Source organism: Odocoileus virginianus, unplaced genomic scaffold (genome assembly GCF_023699985.2).
Source record: "Odocoileus virginianus isolate 20LAN1187 ecotype Illinois unplaced genomic scaffold, Ovbor_1.2 Unplaced_Contig_32, whole genome shotgun sequence".
Lineage (NCBI taxonomy): Eukaryota > Metazoa > Chordata > Mammalia > Artiodactyla > Cervidae > Odocoileus > Odocoileus virginianus.
The window spans coordinates 945687-961622 of NW_027224349.1; the positions used below are offsets into that span (position 1 = coordinate 945687).

Genomic DNA, 15936 nt, shown 5'->3' on the forward strand with positions numbered 1-15936 from the left:
TATGCCATGGTGACAACTCTGTTGCTGATGGTGGCATGCTCCCTTCACCTTCTCTCCTCTGTGTCTCCTGGCTCTATGCCAGAAGGGAGTACATTTCCTCCAAGGACCCTAAGAGTCCACTTTTAAGATCTGTGTGTCTGCTTCAGGTGTGTCACCCCTCATCACTTTCTCTTGTCCCCCAGAATTGGTACCCAACCCATTTAACCTATAGTTAATAACATTTTTTCTTACAGCGATGGCACCCTATACATGCAGGTGTTAGCAGCTGTGGTGTCCACAGGAGGGGGACTAAGTCGGGACAGACCAACGACAAGAAACACATTAGGAAACATACCCTTAGTTCACGGGAAACCACCCCTTTCCTGTTGAGTCTTGGATCACAGATGGTCCACGGGAGTATGGCTGGTATGGACTAGATAAGGTAGCTGCTAGATAGGGAAGAGCTTCAGATGGGACTTCTGTAAGAAATGAGACATCATGTCAATGAGCCAGCAGTGAGGACTACATTTCACAAACAAGCCGAAATGCCACTGGAATCCTCTGTGTACAACTTTCCTGTAACAAATTTATCCCAAGGAAATGAGCAGAGAAATTACAAACATGTCAGTGGAACATACATACCCAATGAGCTTTATAACTGCACTCACAATGGGAACAAATAGGGAGAAGAAAACCCAAGCAGAGACTATGTACAGTAAACTACTTTATATCCTTACAATGGGACATAACACAATTCAACCTTATGAAGAATAAAGAAGGAAAAACATCCTAGTACTGCTAAAATAAAAAGTTGATTTCAAAAATACATAATTAAAATTACTGGAGAGGATGTGAAGAAAATGATATCCTCCAACCCTGTTGGTGGAAATGTAAATTTGTGCAGCCACTACATAGAACAGTAAAGATGTTTCTCATAAAACTAAATACAGTGGGAGAAGGCGAGGGTGGGATGTTTTGAGAGAACAGCATGTATATTATCTATAGTGAAACAGATCACCAGCCCAGGTGGGATGCATGAGACAAGTGCTCGGGCCTGGTGCACTGGGAAGACCCAGAGGAATCGGGTGGAGAGGGAGGTGGGAGGGGGGATCGGGATGGGGAATACATGTAACTCCATGGCTGATTCATGTCAATGTATGACAAAACCCACTGCAATGTTGTGAAGTAATTAGCCTCCAACTAATAAAAATAAAAGAAAAAAAAACCAAAAACAACAACAAAAACCCCTAAATACAGAATGACTATATGATCTAGCATCTCATTCCTGGGAATATACCCAGACAAAACTGTAATTAAAAAGATACATGCACCCCTATGTTCATAGCAGCACTATTCACAATAGCCAAGACATGGAAACAACCTAAAGTCCAGCGAGAGGTGAATGGACATAGATGACTTGGTACCTATTTAATGGAATGCTACCCAGCCATAAAGAAGAAAAAAAAAAAATGAAACAATACAGCAACGTGGATGGGCTTAGAGATTATCATGGGCTTCCTAGGTGTCTCAGTTGTAAAAATCTGCCTGCAATGCAGGAGGCCCAGGTTTGATCCCTGGGTTGGGAAGATCTCCTGGAGAAGGAACTGGCTATCCACTCAAGGATTTTTGCCTGGGAAAGACCATTGAAAAAGAAGCCCAGTGGGTTACAGGGCACATGGCTGCAAAAGAGTCAGGCATGACTCAGTGACTACACAACAACAAAGAGACTATTGTATTAAGTGAAATAAGTCAGACAGAAAAAGACAAATACCATACACTATCACTTATATTGGAAACCAGTTCAGTTCAGTTGCTAAGTCATGTCCTACTCTTTGCGACCCCATGGACTGCAGTGTGCTAGGCTTCCCTGTACATCACCAACTCCCAGAGCTTGTGCAAACTACTTTTCATTGAGTTGGTGATGCTATTCAACCATCTCATCCTCTGTCATTCCCTTATCCTCTTGCCTTGATTTCCTGATTTGATCTCCTTGCAATCCAAGGGGTTCTCAAGAATCTTCTCTAACACCATCATTCAAAACCCTTAATTCTTTGGTGCTCTGCTTTCTTTATAGTCCAACTCTCAACTCCATACATGACTACTGGAAGAATTATAGCTTTGACTAGAGAGACCTTTGTTGGCAGAGTAATGTCTCTCTACCTTTTAATATGCTGTCTAGGTTGGTCATAGCTTTTCTTTCAAGGAGCAAGTGTCTTAATTTCATGCTGCAGTCACCAACTGCAGTGATTTTGGAGCCCAAGAAAATAAAGCCTGTCACTTTTCCATTGTTTCCCCAACTATTTGCCATGAAGTGATGGGATTGGATGCCATGATCTTAGTTTTTCAAATGCTGAGTTTTAAGCTACCTTTTTCACTCTCCTCTTTCACTTTCATCAAGAGGCTCTTTAGTTCCTCTTCGCTTTCTGCCATAAGATCATATCATCTGCACCTCTGGGATGGAACCCAGAACATAGCACAAATGAAGCTATCTATAAAGCATACAAGACTTATAGAGAGAAGACTTGTGATTATCAAGGGGGAGGGTGGAAGGATGGACTGGCATTATGAGATTGGTAGATACAAACCACTACATTTAGAATAGATAAACAACAAGAGGATTTGTAGATACATACTACTATATTTAGAGTAGATAAACAACAAGTTCCTACTGCAGAATGCAGTGAGCTATATTCAGTAACTTCTATAATAGCAGCCTCTGCTGTTCTCTCAGGCCTGGTTGTAAAGGAGAATAAAATGAGAAATAGGAAGTCATCAAAAGCTTTTGTCTTTTTAGGCTTTGAGTTTTTTCTTTAAGTGAAACTTTATTTTTTATTTAAGACTATAGACATCTTTATAGTTTTAGCTGGGACACAGTTTCCTATTCCCTTCCACAGACACCTGGAGGTATTCAGCTGGTTACTGTTGGAGCTATGTTTTTAAAATTTGTTGAGCACATGTCTCTTGATACAAGAGATCCATGAGGATTATGAACTGCATAGGTATTTGTGGGTGTAGGTTTATTCCAGCCTTCACCTTTAAGCCTCTCATTCACGGATACCCTTTGGTAACTAATTTTCTTATCATGAGTGTCACTCCATTTCACTTTTATATCAGTACTCATCACCATCAATGTTTTCTTTAATCGTCTCTGGAAGGTATACGATGTGATATCTCTTTAATCCGTCCTCTTTTACTTGCTCCGATTTACTCTACATTTCTGTGTATCCCTGAAAATGGCGTTTTTTGTTTTTTATTTTTTGCATCTCCTAACATCAGAGTCATATTTCTTTGTGTATCTCTGTCCCATTTCTTTCTCTTTTCATCTGCAACCAGTGATTCTCTTTCCTTTTATCTCTTGGGCATTGTGAATGTTGCTGCAGTGCATGTTTGTGGGGGTGTGGGTGTGGGCATGTGTTTTCCTTGATCTGTTGGTTTCTCAGATCCTCTGGGAGTGTAACCACCACATGACATCATCTGTCTCATATTGTGTTTCCAAGGCCCTTTGACAGTCATGCTCATAAAGGCTCCAACCTCTTACCTCCCACCCCTGGCATATAAGGATCCCCTTTACTAATGCTGCTCTACTCTTTGTTTTCTGTATAGTTTTGGGTAGTAGCCTTTCTATTTTCTCAATAGTGATATGTTGCAGTTTAACTTTTCATATCACTGATAATAGAGCAAAGAGACACATTTCCAGAAGCTTCTTTCTAAGCATTGACTTGTATTTACCTGTTGATGTTTCCTTCCTGATCATGTGGTGTGTTCTTGTTTTTGTTTTGGTGTGCCACCCCTGGCCATTTTGTAAGGGTAGTTGTTATTTAGAGCCCGGCCGCCTTGTGAGTAGTCAGTGTCCGTCAGCCACTTTGAAGTTTTCTGTTTCTCAAAGAGGCCACAAGGTGGCAGGATTTCTTCAGGTTCTCCTCCTGTTACTATGGTAACTGCATCTTTAGAAGTGTGCACCATTTCCACTTGTAAATGAAAGTATAATGAGATAGAGGAAGTTCCTGGAAAGTTTCTGTCTCATTCCTTCTTGGTTTTTACTGTAGTTCATGTCTCTTGTTTGATTAATTTCACGTACAGGGTTGCCTTTGCTATGGCCAAACTGGTTCTTGCTCCCTTACACCAATACACAGAGGCATTCAGCAGTGTTTATTTCCTCCGACCTACCTTCAGAAAGGGTGTAGTACATCATGTTTGCTATATTGGTCCCTGCGGATTATTTATTTCAAAGATATTTATGGGAATCGGTAAATTTAAGCCTTCAGTGTAAGCCTGCCTCTCAATCCCCCTTGCGAAGCATCAGTGACTTCCCAGCACTGGGTGTCCAATTCACCTTGCTCAGGACACTCACTGCTCCCAATATTGTCTGTAATGTTTGAATGGTTAACCATATGGCCTGTCTCTAATCTGCCCTTCTTCTTCACTGACTCTGATTATCACCACACTTGTCTGTACCTCTGGCAACGACATTGTTTCCTTGTTTCAATGCCTGAGTCATATTTCACTGTGAACCCGTATCCCATTCCTTGATCCATTCATCTCTTCATCCATGCATTCTTTCTTTACTTTCATCTCTGGGCATTGGGAATGCTGCCATAGTGCATGCTCTGGGGTGTGAAATTTTCAAAATCCATGTATTTCTGAAGTGTCCTAGGAGTGGAGAGACCATGTCATACTTTCTGTTTCTTCCTTCCTTCCTTCCTTCCTTTATTCATTTCATTTTGTGTGTAAAGGCACTTGGACAGTGATTCACACACTGGCTCCTCCCACTGATATGAACCCACTTTTATAAAAGAATCCCTCTGACTAATGATAATCTATCATTTCTTGTCTGGACCGTTTTCCATGGTGGTCTTTTCCATTGCTCAGAATTGATGTCTCATGGCAGTTTAGATTTCATATCTCTTGTTCCATGGCACTGAGATACTAGATATATTCAGCTGTGCTTGTTTGCTCCTACATGTTATTAGAACCTGTTTCATCTACCATTCTTGCTGAAGTAGGCTTATGTGGATTCTGTATTTTATACGCATCCATGGGAAGAAATTAATGCCAAGCTCCAGCTGTATTCCTTCCATTCACCATTCTTTTACTACCCATAAGTTTGTTGCCCAGCTGGTTGTCCATGTCACCTTTGTGTGTGTCCTCACTGCTGTGCTTTTTCTAATCCAACCTCTCTGTTTCATGCCATGATATTTCTTGAGAGGACCCTCTTTCACTCAGTGTGAAGACCTCTGGATTTATCTTTAATCAAAGTGAAATGGAAACCCAGTGCTGGAAATACACTTTTGCTTAGCAAAGGAAATGGGTGACAAGAAGGCTTACATTGGAAGGCTGAAATTTATGGATTTCTACAAATGACTGTCAAATGCATAATCCACAGGGACAGACTTAGCAAGAGTGATGTACTACACACTTTCTGAGAGCAAGTCAGGGAAATAACCAGTGCTGAATGCTTCTGTGTTTCCATGTAAGGGAGCAAGAATCAGTACAGTTACAACAAAGGCAGCTCTGTACATCAGCTTAGTCAAACAAGAGCTATGATCTACAACAAAATGGACAAGGATGGAGACACAAACTTTTGGGGGCTTTCCTCACACTGACTACTTACAAGGTGGCTGGGCTCAAATTACACCTACACTTACAAAATGGCTAGGGTTTGCACACTGAAACAGAAACAAGAGTAAACCACACAATCAAGAAGGAAACTTTCACAAGTAAATGCAATTAAATGAAGGAAGACACCTCAGGAAATATACCTTATTTGCTCTATTATCAGTGATTTGAAAGTTAAACTGCAATACAATATCAAAACTGAGAAATCAGAAAAATCCACTAGTAATATCTTCTGCTTCTGTTAGGTCCATACCATTTCTGTCTTTTTTTGTGCCCATCTTTGCATGAAATGTTCCCCTGGTATCGATCATTTTCTTGAAGACATCGCTAGTCTTTCCTATCCTATTGTTTCCTTCTATGTCTTTGCATTGATCACTGAGGAAGGCTTTCTCATCTCTCCTTGTTATTCTTTGGAACTCTGTATTTGAATGTGTATATCTTTCCTATTCTCCTTTGCCTTTCACTTATTTTCTTTTCACAGCTATTTGTAAGGCCTCCTCAGACATCCATTTTGCCTTTTTGCATTTCTTTTTTTTTTTTTTGGCAGGGTGGGGGGGAGGTCTTGATCCCTGACTCCTGTACAATGTCATGAAACTCTGTCCATAGTTCTTCAGGCACCCTGTCTATCAGATCTTATCCCTTGAATCTATATCTCACTTCCACTGTATGATTGTATGGGATTTAATTTAGACTATACCTGAATGGTCTAGTGATTTTCCTTACTTTCTTCAAATTAAGTCTGATTTTGTCAATAAGGAGTTCACCATCTGAGACACAGTTAGCTCCCAGTATTATTTCTACTGTATAGAACTTATTCATATTTTGCTGCAAAGAATATATTCAATCTCATTTTGGTATTGACCGTCTGGTAGAGTCTTCTTTTGTGTAGTTGGAAAAGTGTTTGTTGTGACCCATATGTCCTCTTGGGAAAACTCTATTAGCCTTCACCATTCTTTATTTTGTACTCCAAGGACAAATTTGCCTGTTACTCCAGGTATTTCTTGACTTCTTACTTGACATTCTAGTCCCCTATAATGCAAATGACATTTTTTTTTTGGGGGGGGGGGAATGTTAGTTCTAGAAGGTCTTAGGGGTCGTCATAGAACTGTACAGCTTCAGCTTCTTCAACATTACTGGTTGGGACATAGACTTGAATTAAATGTGATATGGAATGGTTTGCCTTGGAAATGAACAGATACCAATTTTCCATTTTTGAGATTGCATCCGAGTACTGCATTTCAGACTCTTTTGTTGGCTATGGTGGCTACTCCATTTCTTCTAAGGGATTCTTGCCCATGGTAGTAGATATAATGTACATCTGATTTAAATTTACCCATTCCAGTCCATTTTAGTTTGCTGATTCCTAAAATGTCAATCTTTGCCCTTGTCATCTCTTTGACCACTTCCAATTTGCCTTGATTCATGGACCTAACATCGCAGGATCCTATGCAGTATTGCTTTTAACAGCATCAGACTTTACTCCCATCACCATTCACATCCACAACTGGTCATTGTTTTCCCTTTGGCTCTGCCTCTTCATTCTTTATGGCATTAGTTCTCCACTATCTCCAGAAGCATATTGAGCACCCACCAACCTGAGGACTTCATCTTTCAGTGTCCCATCTTTTTCTCTTTTCATACTGTTCATGGAGTTCTCAAGGCAAGAATACTGAAGTGGTTTGCCTTTTGCTTCTCCAGTGAACCACATTTTATCAGAAATCTCCACCATGACCCATCTATCTTGGGTGGCCCTACATGGCATGGCTCATAGTTTCACTGAGTTAGACAAGGCTGTGGCCCATGTGATCAGATTGGTTAGTTTTCTGTGATTGTGATTTTCATTCTGTCTGCCCTCTGATGGAGAAGGATAAGAGGCTTATGGAAGCTTCCTGATGAGAGAGACTGACTGAAGGGGAAATTGGATCTTATTCTGATGGGTGGGGCCATGCTCAGTAAATCTTTAATCCAATTTTCTGTTGATGGGTGGGGCTGTGTTCCCTCCCTGTTATTTGACCTGAGACCAAACTATGGTGGAGGTAATGAAGATAATGGAGACCTCATTCAATGGTCCCATGCACACACTGGTACACTCAGTTCCCTCAACCCTGCAGCAGGCCACCATCGACTCATGCCTGCCTGAGACTCCTTGATTCTCATAGGCAAGTCTGGGTCAGTCTCTTGAGGGGCACTTATCCTTTCTCCTGAGCCCTGGTGCCCACAAGGTTCAGTTTGTGCCTTCCAAGGGTCTGTATCCCAGTCTTATGTAAGTTCTGGTGGCTCTATGGTGGGACTAATGGCAACCTCCTCCAAGATGGCTTATGCCGTACTTATGTCTGCCGCACCCAGAGTCCCTGCTCCCACAGCAGTCCATTGCTGACCCATAGACACTCAAACACAGTTCTATCTCAGTCTCAGTTGGGTATCTGGGTTCTGATGCACCAAGATTTGTTTGATCCCTCTGAACATCTCTGGCAATTATGGAGCTTTATTCTAAATGAGATTTCGCTCCTGCTACCATCTTGCTAGAGCTTCTTTGCTCTTGGACGTGGGGTATTCAGGAATATTCAGAACTGATTTCCTTTAGTATTGACTGGTTTAATCTCCTTGCTGTTTAAGGGACTCTCCAGAGTATATGTGGGCATGAATAAATATTTATTGTCTTTATGCTGCCCTTTCATGGAGAAATAGATGAATGCTTATGAATGTAATTTATAAAATCCAGGGGTATTCTCTCATATGTATGCATCTGCATGAATATATATTTACTGTGCTTTTGCTGCCCTCTCGTGGAGAAAGAAAAGTATGCTTATTAATGTAATTGGTAAAACCCAGATGTATTCTTTACATGTCGAAAATGATACTGTGTAACTTTATTAAAAATTAATACATGCTCAGAACAGAAAATGTAGATTTCCCAGAAAAATACAAATAAAGAAAACAAAGCACTCATGATTTCACTTTACCTTTTGCACAGAATTCTGAGCTCCTGGGACGGGAAGATAAAAAGATGAGGGCTTGCTAGTTCTTTCAGTATAAAATCATCTTTTCTGCTATTTGAATGCTAATATAGAACTTGGTTTTGATACTTGATTCTTGCTTTGTTTATTTATCTTTAAGCCTCTACTTGTATAAATACCCAGTAATTTGACCCCCTGTTTAGAGGGTGTTCATTGGAAGGACTGATGCTGAAGCTGAAACTGAATACTTTGGCCACCTCATGCGAAAAGTTGACTCATTGGAAAAGACCCTGATGCTGGGAGGGATGGGGGCAGGAGGAGAAGGGAACCACAGAGGATGAGATGGCTGCATGGCATCACCCACTCGATGGACATGGCTTGAGTGAATTCCAGGAGTTGGTGATGGACAGGGAGGCCTGGAGTGCTGCAATTCATGGGGTCGCAGAGTCAGACATGACTGAGCGACTGAACTGAACTGAATTTAGAGGTTGTTTGCATTAAGGTTTTTTCATTTGTTTGTTTCCATGTTTGGTATGATTTAAAAATTTTGCATGTCTTGACTATGGCAAACAGTGCTGCAGTGAACATCGGCGTGCATGTATCTTTTGGAATTAAGGTTTTCTCATGGAATAGGCCCAGGAGTAGGAGTCATATGGTAATTCTATTTTTATTTTTTTTATTTTTTAAGGAGCTACCACATTGTTTATCATCATGGCAGTACCAATTTACGTGCCCACTGACAGTACAAGAGTGTTCCCTGTTTTCTACACCCTCTCCAGGAATTATTGTTTATAGAACTTGTGATGATGGCCAGTTGGAGGGGGTGAAGTAAAACCTCACTGTAATTTTGTTTTGCTTTTCTCTAATAATTAGTGATGATGAGCTTTTTTTCATCTGTTTACTTGGTGATCTGTATGTCTTCTTTGGAGAAATGTCTATTTAGATCTGTCCACTTTTCGATATTTTTTTCTGATACTGGGATACATGAGCTCTTTGTATAATTCATAGAATAATGCCTTGTTAACAAATGGTAAACATTTGTGTAACACAGCTAACCATCCTCATGTCCTTCTTCCAGCCCAAACTAGGGCTGTTGTTCTTGTGTCTTCTTGGCCCGGCATGTGGCCTGAATGGCTCCTTGGCCTAAAGCAGATTACGAACCACCCTCAAGTGTCTGTCATAATCAGCACCCAGGATGAAGACTTTCTTAGCCACATGATCCACTTGAAGGTCAGTGAGGGAGGCTGAGGACAGGTGGGTTTGGCACTTGATGGAGAGTTGGGGGATGGTGTTATCCATGGGTCTGTGCTGTGAGACTTTGGAGAGGCATCGTGGAGGCTGTTAATGTCCGCCTGGGAGGCAAGCTGAGGCCCCTCAATGCTTGCACCTTTTCCCTACTCCCTGTGCTGGCAGGTGCAGGTGCGGAGCCATCCGTGGCCCCACTTCAAGCTGACCTTCTCCTTTCAGAACAACCCGTACTGCCTGAACATGGTGATTGTTAAGCAATATTACCTTGACATCACTGGTAAATGTGGCTCCCAGGGTGGTGAGTGTGGGTGTGTAAGGGGGCTGGGATGGGTTGGATGCTTCAGCTGTGGCATCCGCCCCTGTCTCCCCTGTCTTTCTGCAGAGTATAGGGCATGTCGTTCCACTCCAGTCCACTAGCTCTGGGGCTTTGAATGGGGAGCACCCAGCTGCAGGCTAGACACCAGGAGCCTTACCTTTCTCAATTGACTGTCAGGCCACAACTGCCCAGACTCGAACAGGATTGCTGAGGTGGGTTTTGTGTGGGCCTGAGCACAGTTGGTGATTGATGTTGGAGCTCTTGGCTTCTGACGGGAGGGTTAGGGTCCTGGTAATCCCCGGGCTGACCTTGCTCTTATTGCCATCAGCTCATTGGCCAGGATCCCCTGACGTACTACCCCAGGGAGGAAATTTGTGCCATGAGACATGAGAGGAAGCTGACAGAGACCCAGGTGGTGAGATGGTCTGCAGAAGGGCCCTGAGGGGGCAGCTTTGTAGAGGGTGGGGCACTGTCCTTTCCCAGATGGGGATCCTCAGGCTCATGCAAGCTGGCTGCGGAGCCTGGGTTTAAGTCATGCATGTAGCAGATGACATGCTGAGACTGGAGGCTTGGGGACTCGGTGTGTCCGTGAGCAAAGCAAGTCTCCCTCCAAGCAGCTGTGGTTGCAGCGCAGAGTCATTGGTGATTCTGCTCGAGGCAGGGTGAATGACGTCTGTTTGTTAGAATCATTCTTTGTTCAATTCTGCCATCCCCGGCCTCCTGTTGCTCAGAGAGTTTGAGATTGTCTGGGTCCTTCCCCCCCGCCACTTTTCCTGGAATAACCTATGACTGGAAGGGCGTCTTCTCTGGGCTCCCAGTGCACTTGAGCCCTGACTTTGGGGTCGTCTGTGAATTTCCACATCCACCACTCGCCATCTCACCACCATCATGCAGGCTGCCCTGGAACCGGCTTTAGGCCTGCTTGGGAAAATACAGAGGACCTGTGAGATGAAGTGTACAGGGGGCCCCAAGGGAAGGACATGGTGCCTACTGATGCCATCTCCCACATTGCTGGGCATGGGCGTCTTCAGCTACTGAGAGAGCTGTGTTCCCTGTTTGCATTTGTGTCCCCGTGCCGAGAATATGTGTGTATATACACACGTGGGCTTGTGTCGCCTGTGTTTATGTGGGTCTGTGTGTGTGTGTGTGTGTTTCTGGCCCAGGGTAGAGGCACAGATGGAGGCACCAGGAGAGGATGTGCCAAGCAACCAGAAGAGGAGGCACGAGGCGTTCCAGACTGAGGGTCTTTGGTCGACGTATCTCTGCAGTCATCCTGCCCAGGGTGGGAAAGAGGAAAGGACGGCCACTGCTATTTCAGAGCATGGCTTGCACATGTGCAATTAGACCAAAGAGAAAAACACGTTCCCCATTTCTACCACATTATTTTGTGTGTTTGGACCAGGTGGAGGGTTGGGTGGTAGGAGGATTTGCCTAGGGCAAATCAGGTAGGGTGGGGCTTTGAAACCACTGCCTGTGGAGCCCTCCGTCTGTGGCAGTGTGGACCAGTCGATGGAAATGCTGGACGTGGCTATGGAAGGAGCCGGGGTGGTGAGGAGGCTATGGTCCTGTGGAGAAGGGCAGAGACCCAAAGGAATAGGAGGCACAGAGAGCCTGCAGCCCTGAAGACTTGTTCCACACACCTGAGAAGGATACATGGGAGAAGTCCTGGGCCAGTGCTGCCCAGGATCAGCCCATCAGGCAGCATGCTCCCTCCCAAAGGAGCACACACTGGCATGATATGACACAAAATGTCAGCTGCGCTGAAGTAGGCTGTCCGTGCAAAACCCCAGGCATCCTAGCAGAGAAAGGGTGTGAGCGTGGCATGCCACCAGGCACTTGCAACATCCCTGGCAGTGCAGAATGGCGAGGAGAATGCAGCTGTGGGGTGGACTTGTGTGTCTTTCTGCCAGCGTGTGCTTGTGAGTCAGGGAAGTGTATTTCTTGTGTATACTGGTTCCACAGATCTACAGATCTAAGCAGATGGATGCTTTAGGTGTTGCTCAGCATTTGTGGAATGTGTACTGTAGAACACAGACTCCTTAGTTGTGGGATACTTACATTTGAGTAGAGGCTCAGTAGTTTTGACATTTGATTTAGCATATCAACAGTTTAGAGTAAGACATATGCTGTCAAGTGTAGACTCAGTAGAATGGCATATTCTCAGTAATGTCTGGACCCATGGTGTTGAACGTGGGACCATTCTGGTGGGACATATACCCCAGATTGAAAGCTCAGTTATTGGGACTCACTTCCTCTGTAGCATGTTCTAAGTATTGTGGCATCCTTCCACTGGAGCATAGGCTTAATAGTGGAGGAAGAAGGCTGTAGAACATGGGCTCACTAATGTTTTCTTGCATTCTCCAGACAAAAACTCAATATTTGTAGCATGGCTACATGACAGTAGTGTTTTCATATACTGTATTTATTTTTTAAAAAGTAATATAGTCTTTAATTAACTACTTAAAGTAGAAGAAACTAAACACATATTTAACAGTTTTGGCTCATTGATACAGTACTTTAAATAAGTTATGCACAGAGTTAAGTAACAAAAGTTCCTATCAGAGTAAAATGACAAAGCACAGAAAAAAATCAACTCTACTGCATCCTGTGGGTGGTTTCACATTCATCATCCCCCTTAAAAAAAACCACGCTTGGAAGCTCAGTTTTGGGTTTATTTACATTATTGACTTTCTCTGTGGAGCTTTTGTAGCCTCATCAAGAACTTGGAAAGCTGCAAAAGTGGACTGAAAGCCTCTGAGTTGAAGAGCACTTCAGCCATCCGCCTAATGCTTATTGCCACAACTCTCTGCTAACTCCACTGCAGGTCCAGGGCTGTCTCTGCCAGCCGTCAGCCACACATGGTCTATTTGGTACAAGCATCAATGTGTGTAAGCTGGGTAGTAGTGGGTCTGACCAGATGAGGTAGCAGGGGAAGCGCCATCTCTGTTTCATATGCTTTAAAATGAAAGCTCAGCACTTGTAAAGCACAACTGTAGAATTGGGGCTCAGAATTGCTGGATGTGTGCCCAGGGTGCATGGTCAGTAGTTGAGGCAGGCTCCCCCTGGAATGCAGGCTCTGTAATTTTGGAAGGACTGCAAAGGGCAAGCTCAATATCTGTTGCAAGGCTGATTGAAACTGTAACTCAGTAGTATCAGAAAGCGTGGTCCATTGTGGAAGTTTCATAATTTCAGCAAGTCTGTTCTAGATTTCATACTAGTGGTGGTGGGGTACATATTCCAGTGTGCAAGTTCATTAGCTGTGGCATTTGTGTTCTAGGGAGCAAGCTCAAATGGCAGGTTGTGTCCTCTAAAGTTCAGTTTCATAGGTGGAAAGGCTCTTGCTCCAGAGTGCAAATTGAATAGTCATTTATGACTGCTTATAGCACAGGCTCAGTTATGTCAGGACCCATACTACAGCATGCAAGTTCAGTAGTTGTATGCAGGCTCTAGAATGTAGCCCCAGTAGGATGTGTGCTGCGGAGTTCACACTCAGTTTTTGGTGCATTTCATCTCTAGAGTATAGGCTTTTAGAGTGTAGGTATGTAAGCTTAGGGCTCATTTGCGGCAGGCATGTGCTCAAGAATGCAAGAACGGAAGTTGGAAATGGGGATACTGGAACAGGAGCCAGTAAAATTGGGACTTGAGCTTCAGAATACACCCTTGTTAGTTGTATAGTGCATGTTCTAGAATTCAAGGCTCTTAAGTTGCTACAGGCAGGCCCTATTGTGTGAGCTCATTAGTTGTGGAATGCCTGCTTTAGAGCATGATTCCACGGTTGCAGAATGCATGTTGAGTGCAAGCTTAGTAGTTGTGACTTATAAGTGCTAGAGTACAGGATCAGTGTTTGTGGGAGGCATGCTTCACAATGCAAGTTAGTAGTTGCAACATTGCTACTCTAGAGTCAGGGCTCAGTAGTGAAGAGTGACATATTCCAGACTGCAAGCTCAGTGGTTGCATATATCTGCTCTAGAACATGGGGGTCAGGAGTGGAATGATGTCTTCTCTGGAGAACAAACTCATAAATTGTGCCACAGGTACTTAATAGCACTGGATCAGTTGTGTTCTGGAGTGATAGCTCAGTATTTTTAGTACATCTGCTCTAGAACTCAGTCTCAGAGACTGAAGGGCACATCCTCCTGAGTGCACAGGCTCAGTAGTTGTAGCAAGCATTCAGTAGAACTCAAGTTAAGTACTAGCAGAACACGTTCTTCAGACTGCAAGTCTGCAACTCAGAAGTTGTGACATAGTGCTTTAGAGCATAGATTCACAATTTCAGGGGCATATGCTCTATACTGCAGCCTCATTCATTGTGGTACATGTGTTTTAGTGCTGATCCTACTGGTGAGGGGATGCATGCTTCAGTATTTGTGGACGGTATATCCTAGAACACAATCTCAATAGTGGTGTGGTGCATGCTTCTCAGTAGTTGTGGCATGTCTGTTTTAGACTATCAGCTGAGTAGTGGTGAGATATGTACTCTGGGAAGTGGGCTCACTAGAATGGCATGTATGCCCTGTTGTGTGAACACAGTTGTTGCAACATATGTTCTTTGGAATGCAAGCCCAGAAGAAGTGGCAACAGTGAGTAAGAGTGCAGGCTTAGTAGATGGCACTCCCCATTTAAAAGTATGGGCTAATAGTAGTTGGATGCATGCTCTAGAACATGTGCTAGATAGTTGCAGCACCAATTCTCCAGAGTACAAACTCAAAGTGGGGAAATGCCTCTTTAAGTGTTGGGCCTCAGCAGTACAATGATGTATACTCATAAATGCAAGAATGAGTAGTGGTGGGATGAATATTCAAGATTGTAAGCTTAGTACACACACACAAATTCTAGAGTGTGGGTTCATTAGTGGAAAGATGTATGCTCCAAACTGTAACTTTAGTAGTTATGATTGCCTGCTCTAGAATGTGGTGTTTGTAGTGCTAAGACGTGTGATCCAGAATGCAAGTTCATTACACACAGTAACCCTGTTCTAGAGTACATGTTCAATAGTGGTGGAATGGGGAACCCAGAGTGCAAGCTCGTTATTTGTGGCAGGTCTGCTTTAGAACATAGGCTCAGTGCTACAGTGTGCAAGTTCTAATAGTAACACATTTGCTCAATAGTGCAGGCTCAGAAGTGGTGGAACTTGACTCTACAATGTGGGCAAAGTAGTAGCAAGACACAGGATCAATAGAGGTGGGATATTTGCTCCACTGAGAAAGCTCAGCAGATGTGACACACTTTCTCTAAATCTCTGGCTCAATAGTTTCTTGATACAAGCTCCAGAGCACAAGATCCCTAGCAGCAAGACATGTTCTCCAGTTAGCAATTTCAATTGTTTCATGGCTCACCTCCTCTATAACATGATTTAAAGAGTTGTGTAATATTTTATCTGCTCTGTAGTGGAGGAACAAAGCTGTAGAACTTGAACTCACTAATGTTTGGATACATTCTCCAGAACAAAGCTCATTAGTTTTGGCATAGCCACTATAGAGCATATATTCAGTAGAGGCATCGTGTGTTCTAGAATGCTACTGCTGAGAGATAAAACATGATTGTAGAATGAAGCCTCAGTAGTGGTTGGATCCATACTCCAGGCGGCATAATCAGTAGTTGAGGGAGCCACACATGAATATGCAGACTCCAGTATAATGGGAAACAGTCTATATACTGAAACTTCAGTAGCTGTGGCACACCTGCTTGAGAGTGCAACTCAATTGTGTCAGAAAGCATGCTCCAAGTCTTGCAGCAAGACTGCTCTAATATTGGGCTAGAAGTGGCAGGACATATGTTCCAGGGCACAGCTCATTAATTGTGACATGTGTGCTTCAGGGA

General features: G+C 43.3%; 1 pseudogene; it reads left to right on the forward strand.

Annotated features, from left to right (window-relative positions):
* Positions 1–10328, forward strand: part of LOC110143872 (testis-specific Y-encoded protein 1-like) — an 83752-nt pseudogene extending 73424 nt beyond the window's left edge.
* Positions 10329–15936: the final 5608 nt, after the last annotated feature.